Source organism: Notechis scutatus, chromosome 6 (genome assembly GCF_049901735.1).
Source record: "Notechis scutatus isolate UNSWTSFEM ecotype Mainland chromosome 6, rNotScu1.2, whole genome shotgun sequence".
Classification (NCBI taxonomy): Eukaryota; Metazoa; Chordata; class Lepidosauria; order Squamata; family Elapidae; genus Notechis; species Notechis scutatus.
This window is the reverse complement of record NC_142014.1, coordinates 54,791,901-54,808,431: the sequence shown is the minus strand read 5'-3', so window position 1 is coordinate 54,808,431 and position 16,531 is coordinate 54,791,901.

The window sequence follows — 16,531 nt, the reverse complement described above, 5'->3', positions numbered from 1 at the left end:
ATGAATACTTCAGCTTTAACCATAACAACACAAGAGCACACAACAGATACAAACTCAAAGTAAACCGCACCAAACTTGATTGCAGGAAATACGACTTCAGCAATAGAGTGGTCAATGTCTGGAATACTCTACCCGACTCTGTAGTCTCTTCCCCAAACCCCAAAAACTTTAACCTTAGACTGTCTACTATTGACCTCACCCCTTTCCTAAGAGGTCTGTAGGGGCGTGCATAAGCGCACCAACGTGCCTACCGTCCCTGTCCTATTGTTTCTCTTATTCTTTTATTTTTCTTATATGTACCCATTTCATATATTCACAACTATGTATACACTTGTACTTATTATCTTGTAAACAATTGACAAATCAAATAAATAAATAAAAATAAATAAATAGCTTGCTTCTCCGTAGTTAACTGGAAGTTAGCCCCAGGTAGCGGGGAACAGGATTGCAGCTGCGGAGCAAATGGTTATTGGCAATTATTAGCAATTAGCAAATTATTAGCAGGGGGGCAGGAAAAAAACCTAGATTGAGGTGTCTGTTGCGACCCGATATTCTAGACAACTTTTCTAAACAATAAAGGATATTGGTATGTCAAGGTTGAAATGAAGGATCCTTGGTGCTCTCTGAGCTTGGTTGTTTTCTTGCAGACATTTTGTTGCCCAAATGAACACCAGATGAGGATGATGATACCTAGTTTGGGTAATGAAACATGCAAGAAAGCAAGCTCAGAGAGCACTAAGAACCCCTAACTTTTCCAATCCTTAACCACATGGATGATGTTCGGAGATGATGGGAGGGGTATCCAGAGGCATTTGTGGACTGAAGGTGGGGAAAAGGATAACCATTTATTCATGTACCCAAAACTCTTGTAGTCACAGATGCTGAAATTCAAGCAATCTGAGCAGAGAGAGCCACGTGAGAGTTGTATTGTACAGTTTGAAGTAGGCTTAGTTAAGAAAAAAAATATACACCTCCCCCATAAAACCAAAATATCCTTCCCAATAGGCAACACAGCGTACAGCTAATCAGTCCTGCTATAATGTTACCTATTAGTCCTTATCCTGGCAGAAAAGTCCTTATCCTGGCAGCCCAAGGCCATGGTAGTGCTAGCAAGAGATGCTATATAATTGGCAGCATCCATAAGCCACCTAAGGAATAGGCAAAGTGAGATAGGAGTAGATAAAATGTGCTGCTACCCCGAAAAGGAAAGAAAAAAAATCCCCCATGAAAAACAATTTGTCATCTGAAGCTTTGGTGGCAGAACCACCATCCGCAGCTGGCAAAGCTCAGCTATTCTATGGTTTAAATTCACCTTCAGTAAGCTACACAACTAGCGGGAGAAGGTAAAAAACACTACTTTAAAATTGGAATAGCTAAAGATGGTTTTAAGCAGCCTCAGCTGTTGGCATAGAGGAGACAAAGTTAACATTTGGCCTTATGAAATGGCATTATGGAGGCAAGTTTCTGTTCTGATTAGAGCAGTGTTTCTCAATATTGGCAATTTGAAGGTATGTGGACTTCCAATTCCCAGAATTTTACAGCTAGCCAGCTGTGGAATTCTGGGAGTTGAAATCTATACAGCTTTGAGTTGTCAACTTTGAATCTGTCTTAGAAGAAGCAAGGTGAATGTACAGACTTTCCTACTGGGATCGTTGCCCTTCCCCCATATATCCTTTGGTTTCCAAACCTAATATATGCTACTGAATTGAATATTCTGTTGCTTATTGATGTGTTTTCATATTTTTCTTCTGTGCCTTCTCCTTATGCCAGATTTTATCCCGATGGTTTTCTATAGTCCCAGTGGTCAATTGTTGGCTGGGAATGTTGGGAACTATAATCCTAACTCATGGGTTTGGAACAACTGATATATATATATATATATATCAAGGTTGAATATGTGTGTCAAGGTTGAAATGAAGGATCCTTGGTGTTCTCTATGGAGTGTGTCAGCAGTTCCTGCAAGACGAAGGCATTGATGCTATGGACTGGCCCGCCCGTTCCCCAGACTTGAATCCAATTGAGCACATCTGGGACATCATGTCTTGCTCCATCCACCAACGCCACGTTGCACCACAGACTGTCCAGGAGTTGGGGGATGCTTTAGTCCAGGTGTGGGAGGAGATCCCTCAGGAGACCATCCACCACCTCATCAGGAGCATACCCAGGCGTTGTAGGGAGGTCATACAGGCAGGTGCAGGCCACACACACTACTGAGCCTCATTTTGACTTATTTTAAGGACATTACATCAAAGTTGGATCAGCCTGTAGTGTTTTTTTCCACTTTAATTTTGAGTGTAAGTCCAAATCCAGACCTCCATGATAAATTTGATTTCTATTGATAATTTTTGTGTGATTTTGTTGTCAGCACATTCAACTATGTAATGAACAAAGCATTTAATGAGAATATTTCATTCATTCAGATCTAGGATGTCTTACTTTTGTGTTCCCTTTATTTTTTTGAGCAGTGTGTGTATATATATATATGTATGTATGTATGTATGTATGTATGTATGTATGTATGTATGTATGTATGTATGTATGTATTTTAATGAGAGCATTCTTGGCTGCTGAAGCCATATAAATATTCCTTGTTCCCATCTTTATTGTTTGATGCTCTTTTACTGCCCTGGTCTTCTGTAAGCAGACCGATCACGGAAGGGAAGTAAATACATATAGTTGTCAGCTATTTATGGCTATTTGCAGTGACCATGGTTTATGTCATTTTTGCCAAAACCCAGCATTTACTTCCAAGTTTTGGCAACTTCCCACAAAGAACAAGGGATTCACTTAATGACCACTGCAAAAAATGGTCATAACATTGGATCACAAACACGACCTGCTTTATGACCATCGTGACTTATGAGTGTAATGGGCATGCTCCATTATGGTCAAAAAATGGAGGCCCACCTATAAGCTTCCGATGTACACCAACTTGGGTATTCCTCCCCTCCAATCCTAACTCCATTGTAACTCCCATTATAATGTAGAATAAGCAAAAATGTGAACTTGGCTCTGGTGTATCTTTCTGTTGGTGGTTGAAATACCAAGGGACATATAGTGGTTTCAGAGGAACCCATAGAATCCTAGTGAGTAGAAGATAAGTATAGAAATATAGGAATCCGGCACACATAACAACTTTTCAAAGACAGTGTTAGTCATTCAATATATTTGCTGTATGGGACGGGACACTTTGTTTTTATATCAGATTCAGATAACAAAATATAACTTCGCTGGTTCTACCCCTTGACTTGAAAGCAGCACATTTGCTAGGCTGCCTCTAGATCAGGGGTCCCCAAACTTGCCAATGTTAAGACTTGTGGATTTCAACTCCCTGAATTGTCCAGCCAGCTATGCTGGAGAATTGCTGGAGAATTCTGGGAGTTGAAGTCCACTAGTCTTAATGTTGCCAAGTTTGGAGACCTCTGCTCTAGATGTACAGCGTCTCTTGCCAGCTGCAGGGAATAGTGGGTTGACTTTTATTTTTTATTTATTTATTTTTATTTATTTATTTATTTTTGTCAATTGCTTACAAGATAATAGGTATAAATAAAAACATAGTTATGAATACATGGATATATATAAGAAAAATAAAAAAAATAAAAGAAACAATAGGACAGGAACGGTACGCACGTTGGTGCGCTTATGCATGCCCCCTACAGACCTCTTAGGAAAGGGGTGAGGTCAAAGTTTTTGGGTTTTGGGGAAGAAACCACAGAGTCAGGTAGAGTATTCCAGACATTGACCACTCTGTTGCTGAAGTTGTATTTCCTGCAATCAAGTTTGGTGTGATTAATCTTGAGTTTGTATCTATTGTTTACTCTTGTGTTGTTATAGTTGAAGCTGAAGTATTCATTGACAGGTAGGACATTGCAATGTATGATTTTTATATACTATACTTAGATCGGACCGAAGGCAGCATAGTTCTAGGTTTTCTAGGTCTAGAATTTCGAGTCTGGTTGCATAAGGTATTCTGCAACGTATAGAGGAGTGGAGAACTCTTCTTGTGAAATATTTCTGGACTTTCTCAACTGTGTTAATATCAGATACGTAATGCGGGTTCCAGACTGATGAGCTGTATTCGAGTATTGGTCTAGCAAATGTTTTGTATGCTCTAGTTAGTAGTGTAATATTACCAGAGAAAAAGCTACGTAAGATAAGGTTAACAACTCTTAACGCCTTTTTGGCTATGTAGTTACAGTGGGATCTAGCACTTAGGTCATTAGAGATGAGTACTCCAAGATCCTTGACAGAGTTGGGATCATCAACAAGGTCTTGACTATTCAGCCTGTATTTTATTTTCTGATTTTTTTTGCCAATATGTAGGACAGAGCATTTATTTGTTGAGATTTGAAGTTGCCATTTGTTTGACCATTCTGATACATAGTCAAGGTCTTTTTGAAGAGTAGCAGTATTGTATGTGGTGTTGAATAGCTTTACATCATCAGCGAAGAGAATGCAGTTGCTCTTAATATGATCACAGAGGTCATTTATGTAGAGTATGAAAAGAGTTGGTCCTAGAACACTGCCTTGGGGGACACCACTGTTGACAGGTACAGAATTTGATAGGACGCTCCCAATTTTGACTATTTGTTGTCTGTTTGACAGCCGTGCTTCTATCTAGTTATGCAGGTGTCCAGAGATACCGTAAGATTTTAGTTTTAGGAGTAGTTTGTCGTGTACCACTGAATCAAAGGCTTTACAGAAGTCTATGTAGATTGTGTCTATTGCTTTGCCCTGATTGAGTTGTGTAGTCCATATATTTTTGCAGTGTAAGAGTTGCAGATTACATGATAGTTTTTTCCTGAATCCAAATTGTTTATTAAAGAGTAGGTTGTTTGTTTCTAAGTGGAGGATGATGGATTGGTTAATAATTGATTCCATGACTTTACAGGTGATGCAGCATAAAGAGATTGGTTTGTAATTTTCAACTAGGCTGGGGTCTCCCTTTTTGAAGATAGGGATGACCGTGGCTTGCGACCATAGTTTTGGCAAGCAGCTGGTCCTGAAAGATTTTTCAAAGATTATACTTAGAGGTTCGGCTATGGCAGTGGATAGCTTTTTAAAGAAGTAGGCACATATTCCGTCCTGTCCAATAGATAGAGATGGTTTTAGATTGCGTAGTACTTTTTCAACATTGTCTTCTGTAAAATCGATATGTATTAGATCTTTGTAGTTATCTGTGGTTCAACTAGGAAATACTGGGCATGATCCTTTGCTGTTTACAAATACTAAGCCAAAGAATGTGTTAAAGAGGTTGGCTTTAATGGTGTCGTCGTTGCAGTCTTTACCATTAGGTCCTTTCAGGGGTGGGATGGACCTTGAGTCTTTTAGCTTGTTGTTTACAAAATTGTAGCAAGCGTGGAAGGAATTGGTGTGTAGAAGGTTTTCTTCTTGTTTAATGTGATAATTGGTGCATTCAGTCTTTATCTGGTGGCATAAATTTTTGTATCGGCTTTTGAAGTTGGCAACGTGACCAGATTTGTTTTTCCGCCAAAGTGATTTCTTTTTGGATTGAAACTTCCTTATTGTTTTGGGTAATTTTTTTTCCTGGTTTTGGGAGTTGTTATTGGTACATATAGTTTGATGACTCTTTTGACTTCAAGTAAAAATATGTTGTAATGGTCTTCTACAGTATTGCATCCAGTGAATAGAAATTCCCAATCAAGGGATGAGAGATCATTGTTTATAAGATCATAGTTGCCTTTTTTGAAGTTATAATTGGGGATTCCGTCATTGTGATGATTTTTGTGTGGACGTATGTTGAGACAAAAGTCAGTCATGTTGGTCACTGTTGGAAAAGGGTTCTTTAATTTGTATTCCGTAAATTGAATTCAAACTATTGCAGAAGATGAGATTGAGGCAGTTGTTAAGTCTAGTGTTGTTGGTTCCTAGTTGTTCTAGTCCCAGATTTGTTACTGCATTGTAGAAGGTTGCATATGTGAGTTCAGTTGTACATTTGTTAAGGGTCCAGTTAATATGAGGTAGATTGAAGTCACCAAGAAAGATAAAAGCGTGTGGGCATGCCCATGTTAGTAGCGTATTTAGCTTGTTTGCATGTTCGATGTCACAATCATTTAAATAAAATTAAATAAAATAAATAATCATTTATTTTGGCTTTGTTCTCTTTTGTTCTGGCAATTAAAGAAGGTGAGAATAAAATGGATTGGCTGACAATCAGACTTTAAATAGAAACTGGGGAGAGGGGCTTCTAAGAAAGGAGAAGCCCCCACTCCTGGTTAAATATTGGGGAAGGAAAAATCAAAGAAAACCAGTTTTGCTTTTCACTGAGGGAAGAATTGCAAGGTCAGCAAGTTTACTGTAGCCCTTTCAAGTTATTGGAGGAAAAGCTGGATAACGCTGTACACGAGGCTCCGGAGTGGACAAATTGTTTCCATTTGTTTAGATTAGGGAGTCTGAGAATGCGCTGGTGCCAAATTTGGTGTGCTTCCCACAACTTGGCAAAAGAAACTGAGAACAGAGAAGCAAACAGAAAGGCTGGGGAAGTATAAGAAGGAAACGTGGCAGGGAGGAGAGAACAGAAGGTACTGAGGGAAATTGCTGGTTTTTAACACTATCCAGAAGCCCACAGTGGAGGAAAAATGGAGACGATTTCTTTGAATCTTGGTGGTGGGGGAAAAAAAAGCTTCCCTTAAATAAATAAAAAACCGCTGAGATGTGAATAACAGAACAATGTCCAATCGTTTTGTGATAGTAGTTAGGTCACTTTAACTCTGTTCTTACAGTTTGTCCTTCGGAATTCCTAAACATGCTGAGGGGGAGTATTCTTCCCTGCATCCCTGACTATTTGCACTCTGATGCACACAGCCAGTTCCAATACTATATTATTAGTGTTCCACAGTTAAAAAGCCGTTGAATTCATATTTTGTTTTAGGAACAGGCAGTTTTTGTGGCTTCATTGTTTATCTGTATACGTTTATCCTAGGTAGCCCTCCTGGAGCAACCTTTAATAATATAAAGCAGGGTTTCCCAACCTTGGTCAATTGAAGACGTGTCGTCAAGTGACCAAAGTTGAGAAATCCCAATTTCCAGGGATCTTGAGGAATCCTGATATTGTTGGTAATGACCAGGCTGAGCTCGAGGAAGGGGGTCAAACACACCATCAGTCGTGAGTTCCTTCATGATGACAAGAGATCTAAGCCCCCCCTCCCCCACCCCCTGAATTCCTGTGACTCTTTTCTACTACCAAGTTGCTTGGATCATTACTGGTTCAGATTCTTGTAGAGAGTTTAAGCTTGCAATAAATCTTTATACTCATTTGATCTCCTGATTTCCCTGGCCCTTGACAGATATACGGGGATCTTGGGATTCAAAGAGCTTCTAAAAACTACATGACATGGCATCTTAATATACACCTTTAAAAAACGATGCAACAAACTTCTGATGTGTGCACTGCAAGCTGGGATGGCAAAGGCAAAAGGCAAGTCTCTTCAAAGCCCCCTAGTCCAGGGGTCCCCAAACTTGGCAACTTTAAGACTTGTGGACTTCAACTCCCAGAATTCTCCACCAGTCTTAAAGTTGCCAAATTTGGAGACCTCTGCCCTGGTCTTTTCTAGACAGCAACAAGGGAGGAATGGTTTAACATCTCCCTGCCTGCTTCAACACTTGTAATCTGTGTGTGATTCTGAATCTGCATATTACCTGTGTAGGAGAGACTAAGGAAGGTCCTTTTAACCTGGTTTTTTGTCTGAATGTAAGATCTTGAGGCCCTAACACTAAGGCCAATGCCTGGCCCTGCAAAGGTTGTCGTTTTGTATTACTGTAGCCAGCAAGAGTAGAAGAAAATGATCAAAATAAAGATGGAGGTTGCAGTTCAGTATTTGTATGAACGTACATTATCTACTTGTTCCTTAACTGAATGATGGACAATGTTATTTATTTATTTATATCTTGCCTTTACTGTTGAATAACACAAGGTGGCAAACATAGCGAATATTTTCCCTCCTGTTTTACCCACAAGAACCCAGTGAGATGAGTTGAGCTGACAGAGTGTAACCAGGATCACCCAGCTGGCTTTCATGAATACAGCAGGATTAGAACTCACAGTCTCCCTGTTTCTGTTTTTAGCCTAGTGCCTTAACCATTAGACCAAGCTGACTCTCATTCAGACGAATGGCACGTGTGTATCTGAGATATTTTTTTACACTAAAGTTGGGTCATCTGTGATTCTCTTTGCTGAACTACATCTTCAGGCATTCTCCACTAATAGCCATGTTGACTTTGGCTTCTGAGACTAGTAGTTTAATTGTATCTGTAATGTGGAGCAGAGTTAAGCACTCCATCCAGCTTGCTAATGACATTTCAATATTTTTGAATGTTTAAAAAACAAAACGTTTTCTTTTAAATGCTAGAAAAGATGGAGGATGGGGAAGTATGACAAATTATCCATGAAACAACTATATGAAAACAATATGTATAGAGTATAAATTAAATCCAGATAATATTCAATTTTTAATAATAATAAAATAATCAAGCCACTGCCTCCTTGCAGCATCTGGAGAGTCTTTGAATTAAAGCAATAAATGCATTCTGGGATAGGATGCTTCTGCCCTGAATATACAAAAATCTTAGGGAACCACACACAAAAAAGCTATAATGGATAACAGCAATCCACAAATAATAAACTACTGAATGCATTATTAAGTTTAGAAAGAATAAGCAGAAGGCAAATTCCTGCCAATATGGTTTGAAACAAATGAAACAAAATAAGTGAATGAGAGATGGGAAGAGGAGGAAGAAGGGACAAAAAAGGAATTATTTGTGGAAGTTTTCAAAAAGCTTCATAAAGTAGGATGTATCGATAAGCAGATTCAAAGGAAAACCCATTTGTTGGATAGCAGATAGATTTATGCAGTAGAAAGAAATGTATGGAGAGAAAAACACTAAAGTTAGATATATAAATTTTATTTACAAAATTGAAGCTGGTATATATAAGAGTAAAATAAATATGTTGTTTAAGAAAGTACATAGTGTTAGGAAAGCCTATATTATTTAAATCTATCCACAGCCAAGATCCTGTATTAAACTCCTTATGAAGAGAGAGAAAATAAATATCTGAACTGCATAACACACACAAGAAAAAAAAAGAAAAAACCCGAAGGAGGTTGAATTGATAAAACTTAATCAATTAGAGGCATGTTAGGGAGAGATATGCAAAGTATAGATCAGGAAAAGTTTAATAAATGTGTAATTTTCTCAATATCTATTGCCCCTAGTGGTCAATATATTTATAGGCATATACAAAGTTGATTTTCAACACCCTTTGTTTTGCAGTGTAACTTTGCTATTTGATAGGTTTCATATAGGCTTTTGGTTGGCAATTTGAATCAGTAAGATTTTGGATTTAATACATCCTTGGACCCATCCATTAGAGTTCTTCTTATGCATTTAAATGAGATTTCCTTGAAATGTTAAGATGCACAATTCTGATACTTCAGTTGTTAAATATCTCAGCGATTTCTAGCTAATTGTAATACATTTTAGCTTCCTGGTGGTATTACGCTTTTTCATAAATATTAATATGGTTGTGCATAAAGGTTTGCATGAAACTTTTATGTTCAGTACTCACTACCTTTGACTTATAGCTGAATTTTGAATCAGTTCAGAGTAAGGAAAGAAGCAGAACTTTACTTTCAAGCAGAATAAGGAATGAGGCTGCTTTCTCCACTCTCAAATTTTGGTAATGAAGCAAAGATCTATCATTTTAAAAAATGACCAAGTTTGTAATTCTTGATAGCCAGCATCCCCTAGTTAAGAAATACTGGCTTAAATATTTCTTGGGAGGGGCTTTATTTAATTTTCTCTTGAAGGCAACAGTCTTTTTCTGTGTGGTAAAGCTGAATCCAAAGCAGCTGCTCCTTCTTAGACTGGTGACTCTGATACAATGCTACTATGAGTCTCTATCTTGCAGGTTTTCACTGTAATAACTTTATTGCCAACCTAGACTCGGGATGACATCCCTCTCTACATTTTTTTAAGTGATTAGAAAACCTAATTCAAAATGCTATTGTGTCCATTTGTTCACCACTGAGTTTGGAATTGTCACATCAGATATGTGTGTGTTTAGGAAGGTCCAGGTATCTGTCAGCAGATGTAGTGAGAAAGATTGATTCAGTTAGTAATTGGTGAAATGGATCTAGTCATTAATGGATCCAGTCAAAAGGTTTCAAGAAATAGCTACCCTTCAGCTTTCTGTTCCATTCAGATTAATGGGATTTGCTTCTGACTAGACATTCATTGGTTTGCAGTGTTGATATATGATCCCCTCTTGCCCTCACAGCCGCTTTCTTTCAGTACTAGATGGCTTTTAAACTTTTTTGCCTGCTTCCAGATAAAGTATATTTAGCAAAGTATTTTCACTATCACATACCTATTTTCACTGTCACGTACATATTTTAATTATTTAGAAAATGATCGTTGTTATTTCAAACCATCCATTCTTATAGGTAGAAAAAGAGCAACAGGAGCCTTCTTACTACTGTTCTAGTCTTTCCTGCTGGGAAATATTGAGGAAGAAGGTTCTCTAAATACTTTTGAAAAGTGAGATCAACATGGCAAACAGCCCTGCAAATTGCCAATCAGGCTGAGTGGTTCCAAATTGTCAGGAAGCCTTGCATCTTCTTTGTTGTCCCTTTATAAACACAAAAAGGCATAAGGATCATTTTAAGAGATCAAACTAGTTTCTTTCCTAAATCCAGCATTGTGTCTTCAGCAGCATTTAGATTGTACACAGTGTTATGGTGGTAATGGTCTCTCCTTGATCAGATTTTTATCATTAGAAGTGAACTTTCCCAGAGCCTGGTAGATCATTCTTAGCTATACATGTCTATACTGGTAGCTATTTGGGCATACATGATGCACATTATACACAGGTTATAATGCTTTTTATTTCCTTTTTTTAAAAAAAAACCCTGCACACATAGTTACTTTGAACTCTAAGGATTAAAGGAAGAAAATCATTCCTTAAATTTTTCTGTACTGTTGCGCATAATTTCCTTCTGTGATTCCATATCATTAGAATGGAACAGATTTAACAGGTTGTTGTGCATCAGCAGGCAGCCAAAGCATATCTAATCTTGGATTACATTTTGAACAAAGAAGCAGGCAGTGTTTTGAGAATGACCAGCGGTCTGTGTTGATGCTTTGTATCATATGGAATGGAATAGAATAGAATAGAATTCTTTATTGGCCAAGTGTGATTGGACACACAAGGAATTTGTCTTTGGTGCATATGTTCTCAATATACATAAAAGAAAAATAAAATACATTAATCAAGAATCATAAGATGCAACACTTAGTGATAGTCATAGGTTACTAATAAGCAATCAAATCATACTAGGAAATAAATAAACAATATAAATTGTAAAGATACAAGCAACACGGTTATAGTCATAAGTGGGAAGAGAGAGGTACTACGAAGGATGAGAAGAATAATAGTAATATAGTCTTAGTAGATAATTTGACAGTGTTGTGGGAGTGTTTAGCAGAGAGTGATGACATTCGGGGAAAAACTGTCCTTGTGTCTAGTTTTTCTGGTGTGCAGTGCCCTATAGCATTTGAGGGTAGAAGTTGAAACAATTTATGTCCAGGATGTGAGGGGTCTGTAGATATTTTCACAGTCCTCTTTTTGACTCGTGTAGTATACAGGTCCTCAATGGAAGGTAGGTTGATAGCAATTGTTTTTCTGCAGTTCTAATTATCCATTGAAGTCTGTGTCTGTCTGGTTTGGTTGCAGAGCTAAACCAGACAGTTATAGAGGTGCAGATGACAGACTCCATAAGACATGAATCAGCAGCTCTTTGGGCAGTTTGAGCTTTCTGAGTTGGCACAGAAAGAACATTCTTTGTTGTACTTTTTTGTTGATGTTTTGGATGTTAGGTGTCCATTTTAAGAGATATGATAGAACCTAGAAACTTGCTTTCTCCAAACCAAGAGCTGTAGTTTGATGAGAAGGCTTAGGACTTTTATTAGACTTTTCTAGTACTTTCAGAATTATTATTCCTAGTGTCTGTTGAGAGCCGAAGTGGCTATTGGCCTTGATAGAAAAGGAGATGTGTGTACTTTATATTATCAATGACCTTATTATCTATAGTAGACAGTGTAGTCTTCGGTGATATATTCTGTGGCATCCTGCTGGCCAGTTTTCTCTGCTGCTTCCCTGATGGCACTGGATAGAATAATGGTTACCACTCCACTGCTTTTCCTGCCCTCGCTACTTCTGAAGAGATGGAATGGTCATTAAATCAGTTTTAAGCCTGCAATGTAGACACTTCCTATGAACCAGGACTTTCTCTTGGCTTTCTCTATTAATGTCATATTAATTATCTTGCCTGTGTCCCATGACCCTTCCCTTTATGTTTCACTGGTTCTGTGTTGTTTTTTAAGCTGGCTTTCAAGTCAGTTGCTGAGGAAGAGCAGGTCGGTGTTTGGGTTAGGGATCTGTGAGAGAATTGTTCCTCCTACAGGACAATTGGAGATTCACACATAATGATGCCTCAATCTGTCACCATACACTTTAGTTTATAAACCTAACAGGCTACTTTATATTTGGAGGGGAAAAGATATTTCAAAGTTAAGTAATGATGAGCTTTGAGGTGGAACGGCTGTGGTCTAGTTTTCTGTGTCCTGGCATTTTGCCAGCTACTATGGCTGCACGCTTTAGACGCAGAGTGACTGTCTTGTGGCATACTTCTCAAAAACTGAGAGGCAATTGAACAGGGTTTTTCGTCAAGACATCAGAAAACTAGACCAGGGCCAGTCAATGCGAAACCTCATCACTCCTTGGTGGTTATTAGCTGTGAAAGATTATATTGATGTATTGTACTTGTACTTCAGAGCATGCATGAGTGATGGAAACTTCTTAAGTCAACCATATCTTTTTCTTAGGATTTCCCTGTAAGTTCAGAAGGCAGCCACGTGATCCTGGACAAAGATACAGCTGCTATATAAACATATTCTTAAGCATTTCCCCCCTTTGGATCTGAAATACTGCTCCTTAGTTCAATATACAACCTCTTGTTTTACTAGAACAGCCTACAAATTTTGTTCTAGTGTTTTATCTGGATTGAATCCCATGCACTTCTGCATTTATTAGAAACTACTGCTATTTATTGGGAACCTCATGTTCCTGAAATATGACTCAGTAGAATGCGGTTATTGTGGATATTTTATGTTAGAATGAATCATGTTAAAGGATGGAATAAAGGTTGGAAGAAATATGCTGCTGGATCAGTCTCTAGTTGTGTGTTCTTATAATAGCTAACCAGCTGCTTACAGAAAGTCCAAAAGCTGGACAGGAACATCCAACAATCCTCCCACACAGGCTCCCCAGCAAGTGGCATGCTGCCTATGATACTGCAGGTAATAATACAAGTTAAAATGAAGTATGCTTGAAGTTGGCAAAGATATGTCCTTAAATGTATTGTGCTGCATCCCTGCTGCCATAGTAAGTACTATGCACAGTTTGAGACTGAGATATAAACTTGAAAGGACATTTTTAAAACAACTTCTTTCTCCTTGTGTATGTAACGGTCTATATCTTTTAGATGAATTTATATAGGCCACTGAGTTTGATGGTGAGAGAACTATATTATTTGATTTTATTTGGAGTCGAGGGTTAAGGTAAAGCTGGTATTTCCACACTCTGCTGGCAATTACAATTTGTTATCTTTGAGAGCAGCTGCATCTGTTGTTGAGAAATAAAGGCACATGATGTACTAAATGAGACTAGGTTGCATTGCCTTTGAAACACCTGTCTTTGGCCTAGTAAGGAACCTTGACATCAAGCAATCAAATGGGGAAAGGTACACATTGCAGATGCATATTTATTTGACTGTATGCTATGATGTATGCTATGTAAGATACAAAGCATACAATGATTAAAGCAAATCTATTTCTATTTGTTCAACATAGATATATTTCAAGAAACTGCCAATTAAAAATGATTTGCCCAATTAGAGGAGTGTTAAAATTAAATAGATAAATACATTAATTATTCTGCAATATCCTTCATATCTAGAAGTGAAAGAGCAATGTGGTACACAACAATGTGACATGAGAATACTCATTTTGGATATACCAACTAGGTATGAGGTATTGCAGGAGATGTGCGTGTCATATTTCACCTCTCAACATTTTAAGGACAAGCTGAAGATGCATATCTTCAGAAATTGTGGGTGCTCCATCATTGGAGATTTTTAAGAAGAGACTAGATAGTTTGTTATCTGAAATGGTATAGGTTCTCCTGCTTGAGCAAGGAGCTGGACTAGAAACCTTGAAGGTCCTTCCAGCTCTATTCTATTCTACATACAAAGAAAGCATTGTGCCTATATGGAAAAGCAAGCCCCAATATATGGATTTCCACATGCAAGTTCTGTATATCCTAAAAGTTTGAAAGATACAATTTTAATGTTAGGCATAGACACAGATGACCTACAGAAGGAGAAACATACACAAAAATGAATATGAATACACTGGAAACCTTTTTTGTCAATTGTTAAATGGCGAGAGCAATGATTGGTTGAAAAAAAAAAGATCATGCAAGCTAGCCTAATACTTGCATAATTTATGGCTTTTGAAAATGTTCTGTGTGAAGTTATTGATATATAACTTGTGAGGTATGTGGCTGATGTATATATTAATTTACAGAAGACAGGTCTAAATGTTCAGACCCACAATCTACTTGTGCATACAGTTGATATGTGAAGACTATGTAAGAAGACTGTCTCTTGCAAAAAAATCCATATGAAAAGCAGGTGTAGAATTTTATATCAGTGTCATACATTGTTTGAGTGACATGCCATGAGCTATACTACAGGAAGGATAAGAAATGTTAAAGCATTGACAAAAATGGTTAAATTAAAATACAATAACTAAACCAATAAGTATAATGACTCTTGGTGCATTTAATGATTTCATTCTTCTTTCTTGACCTCCAAATGTGTTTGAGCTTCAGTTTCCAAGCATAAGTCAGAGGATCCAAGGACTATATATGAAGGACCCTAACCATTTTTTGCCTGCCACACAACTGTTTAACATCCAAAGAGGCTTTCCTATGATAAGAAAGCTAATCGTCATTATAAGTATTATCACCTTTCTTTTCCTGAATTTTTTTTCCAACTCTTCCCAAAGCTGTACCCTTGTGATATATTCCAACATTACTTCTATTATCATCTGGTGATTGTGAGGAAAGCATCATATTTCAAATTTCTGCTTCTCACAGGTGGCCATGGAAAGAGTCAGGTCAAAGGAAAAGGTACCTCCTCCCAGATATTCCAGTGCTAGACCCCAGTGAATATGCACAGGCAGAGAGGACGTGTCCCTCCAGTTATTGCAGAATTATAATTGCCATCAGCCTCAATGGTAAAGGAAGCACTTTGGCAACTTATGAAGTCTACAGATTCCCCCACTTCTGACATCTGGCACACACAATGAATATCTGGGCGTGCACTGGTTTTGCATAATGGGCTTGAGAAGTGAAGTGGCAGCCAGATGCTCAGTTTGAGGTTCCTGCATAGCCTTTGCTTGAGAAAGCAAAGAACAAATATTTGCATATTTTCTACTCAATCAAGCAGATGAAGAGTTTTAATTCTAACCAGCATTTACAGAACAGTGATATGTCGGTGTATCTTGGGGAGGAAAGAGGGAACGTGATTTCTCTCTGAAACAGGAAGCCCTAAAATACCTTCCTTCTCTTCCAATCTCAGGATCCCCACCCTTATTTCCCTGGATGTACTACATTGCTGCTTTGTTCTTTATAGGACCATGCTCTTCCAAGAAAAGATAACAAGGAAGATCAGCAATGGAGATTTTGATAGAAATAGCTTATGTGGGTGCCAGTCCAATCCACTCCCTTGCCATGCCCTTCCCCTTCTTGAGAATCCCGGCAAATGACTTTTTTCAAAGGCATTCCAGTCTTTAGCTTGAAGGGTTGCAAAGCCACCCTGTGCTGAAAAGATGTGACTAATTAATTTTGTGGGTACGGGCAGTTGAATGTGTGCTACGTGGTGCATGTGCTGTGTGGGTGACTCTTGTTTGCATGCAAGTATAGTGCAGTTGTGTAGTTTGTGTGGGTGGTGATAGTGGTGGGCCAGCTTAAACATTTAGTGACATGGGCACAAAAGAGGTGCCTTCTGCTCTGTTGCTTTTGCCTGTAGAATAAAGAATGCGTGTGTGTGCTTTTGTGCGCTTGCGTGCGAGTGTACATAGAGGTTGGTTTTCTTGTTTCTATGCAGCCTGGCCTTGATCAAATAGAGCTAGAAAGAGGCACTACAACTGGCTGCTATAGCACCAGCTGTGGTCACTTGCTGATAATAATTAATTTAAAAATCCCTTTGCATCCTGGGGGGTCTGATATGCTTATCTCTCTCAGCTTTTGTACCTGGATTTTTAAAAAAAATATTGTTTCCATATCAGCCTGGTAGGCATAAGTACTAGGACATGTCCAGAATGCCGCTCAAAGGCTATCCCCCTTTGTATCTCTGTGTGAATCTGCATGATTTTCCTTTGCCGTCAT